The 7,599-nt window shown below is 38.0% G+C and overlaps 1 protein-coding gene across 2 annotated transcripts in view; it reads left to right on the forward strand.

Moving 5' to 3' along the window:
- The window catches only part of TMEM131 (transmembrane protein 131), a 255,926-nt gene that overhangs the window by 87,683 nt on the left and 160,644 nt on the right, over window positions 1–7,599 (forward strand). The gene's annotated exons all lie outside the window — the stretch shown is intronic.

Genomic DNA, 7,599 nt, shown 5'->3' on the forward strand with positions numbered 1-7,599 from the left:
CGGCCCTGGAGTCAGGAGGATCTGAGTTCAAATCCAGCCTCAGACACTTAACACAAAAACTAGCTGTGACCTTGGGCAAGTCACTTAACCCCAAGTGCCCTCCCAAAAAAAAATAAATGCTTGTTGACTTGACTTGTTCATTAAAAAAAAAAAAATGTTGAATGATAATAGTGTAAAATGTACTGTCTGTTCCAATTTTGTTAGGTGGTTTTGCTTAACTGATTAAAAGGGGGAATAATATAAGAAAAACAGAAATATTTATTTGTAAACGATTATGTCAGAATGTATTGCTTAAAAGAAAAAGCTGTGAACTCAGGAAACTGAATTCTAGTCATGGTCTGCTATTTATTATGACCTTGGAGATACTGTTTAGGCTCTCAGAACCACAGAATCTGAATCTTTATCATAGTCTACCTTCTCTGAATTTCTCACAGGATTGATCTTAGCATCAGTGAGAAGATGAGTAGGAAGGATGACAAAACATAAGGACATATGTGTGTGTGCATATTTATGTGCACGTATACATATGTGTTTTACAGATATAAAGACACTCGTTTTTTTTCATTTTAAACTTGTCATCTACTAATAAATTTAAATATTTTGGGCCTTTCTAAAGGGTATGTAATGGGGAAAGCCTGACCAACTTTAAAAAAAAATTTTTTTAAGTTTTTTGCTCAGCTCTTGAGAGATTAGAAATGTTCCCATGCTGTTATGGAGGAAGATTTCCTCTTGAGCCAGAAGACAAGGATAAGTTGATTACAAGCATATAGTTGGTCCTGCTAATAATCCATGTACACGGATGTACTGCTTTCCTATAAGATTCTTGCCCACATCCTTTGGCAAATTTTCCAGGGCATCTTCTGGCATCTCTTCAGTATTATGGGGGTTTTCAAGTTCTCATGTTATTTCATTGTACCAATGAAACGTTTGAAGTCTGCCCATTAGTTATCCCTACCTCATTACATGACTAGCCCATTTAAAAATCTATCTGTTCTTAAGTTTCTCTGACATCCTTTATATTTCTTGTACAGTTCTTGTTTGGTGATGTTACAAACGATGCACATTAATCATACACTTCTCCATTTCCTTCCTGGGTAGCCCTCAACTTTATTTTTGAGGGGATACTGGAGTATTCCATGATTTTTAGCCCTCTAGCGTTGTGAGAAGAAAAGTATTGTTTAAAAAAAAAAGATGGGCCTTCATTTCAGGGAAAACTTGGTGTCATTAAAGAGTGCAAAATTTCCTAACAGCGATCGAGCCTTTTTTCTCCTTATTCAATTTTGGACCCACCTTACTCCTGCTCATTGTTTAAGATCCAAGTGTTAATGGTTCAGCCCTGTAGGTTGCTCATCCAGCTGCATATCAGTGTTTGGACAATGAGCATTTTTCAACTATCTTTTTCCCCCTAGCATGGATAGTTAGGCCAAACTCTCCTGAGTGATTGTAAATCTCATTTGGGAGGATTGGTACATTTAGCCCAGTTATCTTAATGTAGGGTCATCTGGCTTCCTCAACCATTTACAGGGAATTTCTCTTCCTTTTTAACTCCATGTGAGACATAGGTTCATAAATCATAAATGGGCTTACAGATAGTAGGTATAGAGTTGGAAAGTACCTTAGAAGTCATCTAATACAAGCCCCTCATTTGTTGTTGTTCAGTCATTTCAGTTATGTCTGACACCTTGTAAAACAATTTGGAACTTTCTTGGCAGAGATACTGGAGTGGTTTGCCATTTCCTTCTCCAGCTCATTTTACAGATGAGGAAACTGAGGCAAACGAGGTTAAGTGACTTGCCTAGGGTCACACAGCTAGTGTGTAAAGCCACATTTGAACTCAGGTAGATGGGTCTTCCTGACTCCAAGCTGCCATTCTATCCACTGTGCCACTTAGCTGCCCACTCATTGTTTAGATGAGGAAACTAATGCAATGAGAGGTTAAGTGACTTCCCCAAGAAACAAGTATGAAGGGCTAAAATTGTGATTCAAACCTAAGTCAGTGCCCTATTTCTACATCATGCTGCCTCTCACACCTACCACAGCAGTGACAAACAACAGTGTTACATGTATGGCTCCCCCTTTTTTATGTCTCGTGATACTAATAGAGGACAGTTGGACAAAATAAATTTCCAATTTGCATCTTTCCAAGAATTTTTTATGACTTTAGCATGCATTTGAGTTGTTGCAGAAGGAAGAACCTTTTAATAGTCTATTAATATTTTATATTAAGAAAAAATAAAGACAGTGAAGTCTTTTATTTTGTGCACCTTTTAGTCATTTGTGTGAATGAATTGCTGTAGAATATTGTATATGACAGCTCAACTCTTTTTCGAATCTGTATGAAGAATGCCCTCCCTGCAATTATTATCCTCATAAAAATATTTGTATATGTGGGAAAATAGACATGGATTGGTACGCTGTAGTCTCTCTCTTTTTTCTTTCTTTCTTTCTTTTTTGGTAACAACACTCAAATGGATCTGTATGTTCCTTCCAGTGATACAGACGGCAAGTCATCTATGTCTGCCTATCCTACGCTGTTCTTTTCCACGTGTTCCAACAAGTTTACCACAAGGATCCCCAATGTGAGGCACAGAATTTAACCCAACCTTTTGCTGTCCTGCCGTCTTTGAAATGCCTTGAGAATGGATGCTTCTGTGCCCTCAGAATTTTGCTGTCTCATTATATATGATACTTAGTTTAGTACAGCTGTTCTTTTATCTGTTTTAGTTCCAACTTCCTTATGTAGCATATTAGAACCTGTAGTATGTCAAAATATAGCGGCCCCACAGTCTTTGATAGTGGAATGAGGTTTTTATGAAGATCTTCAGACATCTTTTACATTTTTCATATATTATTTGAACAGTTTAATACTTATAAGCCCTTGGGAGATGATATTGCTTAGTTCAGCTTCCTGCCAAGCCTTCCGTAAACTTGTTCTTTGTGTCTGCTGTTTCTTGCTATTTTCTGAGCTCCTTCATAAGAATTTGTGAATTAGTTCATATACACGAAGGCTGTTAGCTTTTTTATGGATTATTTTCTTTTTAAAAAAATTATTTATTTTTAGTTTTCAACCTTCATTTCCACAAGATTTTGAATTACAATTTTTCTCCCCATCTTTCCCCTACCCCACCCCAAAATAGCAAGCCTACTGAATATGCCTTCCCTTAATCTGTTCTCTCTTCTATGCTCCCCCAGGCTCCCCAACTTTCTAGCAAGGCAAGATGGATTCCTATACCCCAGTGCCTGTATATCTTATTTCCTAGTTGCATGTAAAACAAATAATTTAAAAAAATATTTGTTTTTAAAACTTTGAGTTCCAGATTTTTTTCATTCTTCCCTCCTCACCCACCCCACAGGGAAGATTAGCAGTTCAATATAGGTTGTACATGTGTAGTTACCCAAGTCATTTTATAGTTGTTATATTGTGAAAGACTAGCTATATTTCCCTCCATCCTATCCCGCCCCCCACTTATTCTGTTTTCTCCTTTGACCCTGTCCCTTTTCAAAAGTGTTTGCTTCCAACTACCCTCTCTCCCAATCTGCCCTATCTTCTATCATTTCCTCTCTTATCCCCTACCCCCTTATTTTCCTATAGGGTAAGATACCCACTTGAGTGTGTATCTCAATGTATTCCCTCCTTATGCCAAATTCAGTGAGAATAAGGCTGTCCCATTCCCTTTCACCATCCTACTCTTCCCCTCCATTGTAAAAGTTTTCTCTTACCTATTTTATATGAGATAATTTACCCTAATCTATCTGTCCCTTTCTTTTTCTCCCAATAAATTCTTCTCACCTCTTAATTTTATTTTTTAGATATCATCCCTTCATATTCAAGTCACCCTGTGCCCTCTGTCTCTGTATACATGAACATACATATGCCCACACTTACATATCTATTTATATATCCATACACCCTCCTATACATACATACATATATAGTATGTATACGTATATATACATATATATATTCCCTTCAACTATCCTCTTACTGAGAAATCTTATGACTTACAATTATCATTTTTCCATGTAGGAATATAAATCAACTTTAATAAATTCCTTATGATTGCTTTTTCCTGTTTACCTTCTCATGCTTCTCTTGCTTCTTGTATTTGAAAGTAAGATTTTTTGTTCAGCTCTGGTTTTTTCATCAATAAAGCTTGAAAATCCTCTATTTCATTGAATGACCATATTTTCCCCTGAAGCATTATGCTCAGTTTTGCTGGGTAGGTGATTCTTGGTTTTAGTCCTAGCTCCTTTGACCTCTGGAATATATTCCAGGCCCTTCAATTCCTTAATGTAGAAGCTGCTAGGTTTTGTGTTATCCGGATTGTGTCTCCATAATATTCAAATTGGTTCTTCCTGACTACTTGCAGTATTTTCTCCTTGACCTGGGAACTCTGGAATTTGACTATAATATTCCTAGGGGTTTTCTTTTGGGGATCTTTTTGAAGACGCAATTGGTGAATTCTTTCAATTTCTATTTTGCCCTCTGGTCTAGAATATCAAGGACAATTTTGCTTGATAATTTCTTGAAAGCTGGTGTCTAGGTCCTTTTTCTGATCATGGCTTTCAGTTAGTCCAATAATTTTTGAATTATTTCTCCTGAATCTATTTGCCAGGTCAGTGGTTTTCCCAATGAGATATTTCACATTGCCTTCTATTTTTTCATTTGTTTGGATCTGTTTTAAAGTATCTTGATTTCTCATAAAGTCATTAGCTTCCAGTTGCTCCAATCTCTTTTTGAAGGAGTTATTCTCTTCAGTGAGTTTTTGAAATTCCTTTTCCATATGGCAAATTTGGCTTTTTAAAAAGCATTCTTATCCTCATTGGCTTTTTGGGCCTCTTTTGCCATTTGAGTTAGTCTATTTTGTAAGGTTTTATTTACTTCAGTGTATTTTTGGGTCTCCTTTAGCAGGCTGTTGACTCTGTTTTCATGATTTTCTTGCATCATTCTCATTTCTCTTCCCAATTTTTCCTCCATTTGATTTTCAAAATCCTTCTTGAGCTCCTCCATGGGCTGTAACCAGTTCATATTTTTCTTGAAGGCTTTTGATGCTGGAGTTGACTTTGCTGTCTTCTTCCCGCTCTAAAGGATTCTATTGTCTGTTTGTGCTTCCTCGGCTTGCTCATATTGCTGGCCAATTACTTGATTTTTGAACTCTTTGCTACAGTAGAACTCTGCTTCCAGAATGGAAAGAGCTTTGTTCCAAATTGCTGGGGTTTTTGCAGCTGTTGGAGCTGTTAGGAGGGTGCCCTCAAGCTCTGGCACCTGTCCACACACCCCAAGACCACCACCCAAGACCACAATCTAGATCTAAGCAGGTTAAAGCAAGAGCAGTTACCCTCTGAATAGTCGCTTGGTCCCTCTGCGATCTACAAGCCAGGAGCTCCTTGGCAGCCACGCGACAGGCCTACACAGTGTAACAGCAAGCACCCCAGCGTCCCCAGGGTGGCTGCCAACACAAGTTCTTAGATCTGCTTTTCTAAAGGAAAGCAACTCAAAATGGGTTAACAATCTTAATCAATCAAACATATCATTTACCTAGTTCAGGGGAAAAGGTCAGCACCCAAACTTCAGTGTATACAGACAGAAGTTACAAGAAAACAGAGAAGCATTTCAGGCAGACAGGCCTCCAACTGTCTGACCATTACATCCATACCTAGTCAGTTACCAGACAGGGAAGCATCAGCATCTGGGTTTTCAAAGCCGGGGGGCTCAATGGCTGCCCAGAGTCTCGTCTGGTCAAATCACACAACACTTCTCAAAGTGAGCCCCAAAGCAAAGCCTCCCATCAGGGCTTATATAGCCTTCTCCTGGCTCAGAGAATGTCACAACCCTCTTGACCCACTGCCCAATCACAAAGTATCTCCTGAAAAACAAGCCTCCCACCACAGGCTCCAGGGGCACTTAACCTAGGGGCAGGGAAGATCTTAAATTTACATTCCTATAACACACATCTGCCACCTCTCACCCCAGAGGACAGGGTCCAGATTGCCATCTTCTGTCCCCCCCGTTCCAGTAGACATCCACACTGACCTTTTACTTTGTCTTTGGCGGTCATGGTTCGAGACGTCTGGAAGCCACCATGGCTGCTGGTGATTCACTGTCCTGAAGTCTTCTCCAGCCCCTGCTGATCGGGGCCACCCTGGGGCAGAACCGCAGGGCTCAGGCAGGGCTGCACTTAATTCCCAGCACTCTGATAGACCTTTTCTGTCGGCTGCGGGGCTGCCTTCAGCGGGAGATTTGTTTCTCTCTGTCATTCTGTGGCTTCTGTAGCTTTAACATTTGTTTAGAGCCATTTTTTTTTTTACAGGTATTGGAAGTGGCTGGAGCCAGAGCCCAGGCCAAATTTGTGCTTCTACTCCGCCATCGTGGCTCCGCCACAGTTATTATCTTTGGCTCCCATGTCTCTCTGTTGGTTGAAATAGTTCCTAAACTTTCTCATTCTCATTATGTCAACGAATTTACATAGATTCTAATTTTCTAGGGAAGTTTAAGTAATATCTGTATTCTTTTATTTTTTCCCCCACTTTTCATCAATTACTTGTTTAAGTTGGTTTAAATTGAATATATTTTCTTCTCACTTTTATTCTTCTAGTTTTATTTTTATTTTTTTTTTATTTTTGGAGGGGTGAGGAAGAAGGGTTATAGAAGGAAATTTATTTTTATTTTTGCTTTATTAAGTTGATGGTCTGAAAACACCAAGAAGCAATAGTTTCTTGTTAAAATCAGTCCTCTTTTGATGATCTTACTTGGTTCTCAGAATGTGTAATGCTATGAATCTTTGTACTTGAAGATATATAGGCATAAGTTTTCTGTATAATTTATGCCCTAGTTTTTTCAACTCTTGAATCCTTTTCCAAATTTTTTTTTTCTCCCTTTTCGCTTTGTTTTGAAGTCACTGAAATTAAGGTATATGCTGACTTGGTCTGAAGGCTCTTGACTTCCTATAGAATTTCTTTCCTCATCATCTGCAGCAGATGCTGGCAGGGTAAAGTACAGTTATTTTCATGGTGGTCTTTTTTGCAGATGCTTATACCAGCGCTATAACATGAGGTGACCAAGTGGCCCATGAAATGTTGTTACCATTGGACCCATAATAAAGCCAACTCTTTGCTAAACTCTTTTTTTTTTTCATCCAAGTACAAACTTGTGACCTTTTTCCCATTTAGTTGTCACTTTGTTCTGGCTTTATTTTCTTTATGAAAAAAAAATTGACACTTGTTTTATACTGCTTAAATTTCCCTTTATAACCTTTCCTCCCCACCCTTCCAAAAATCTTTTCTTTTAAGAAAGATTTTTTTTTAAAGAGGAAGAAAAAAGCAATCAGCAAAGGCTATTAATATATTGAAAAACCACATAATGTTCTACATTCATGAACCTTCTACCTTGGCAAAGGAGTGATTGGAAGTGTCCTCACATATCTTTTCTTTGGGGCCATGCTTCAGTTTTTTAGCATTCACTTTAAGTTCTTTCATGCTAATTCTGTTTGCATTATTATCATTGTAATGTATATTGTTTTCTTGACTCTGCTTACTTTATTCTGCATCAATTTATATATATATATATATATATATATATATATATATATATATATATAT

This window comes from Petaurus breviceps, unplaced genomic scaffold (genome assembly GCF_028583685.1).
Source record: "Petaurus breviceps papuanus isolate PSGF00001 unplaced genomic scaffold, PetGlider_PUasm1.0 90849, whole genome shotgun sequence".
Classification (NCBI taxonomy): domain Eukaryota; kingdom Metazoa; phylum Chordata; class Mammalia; order Diprotodontia; family Petauridae; genus Petaurus; species Petaurus breviceps.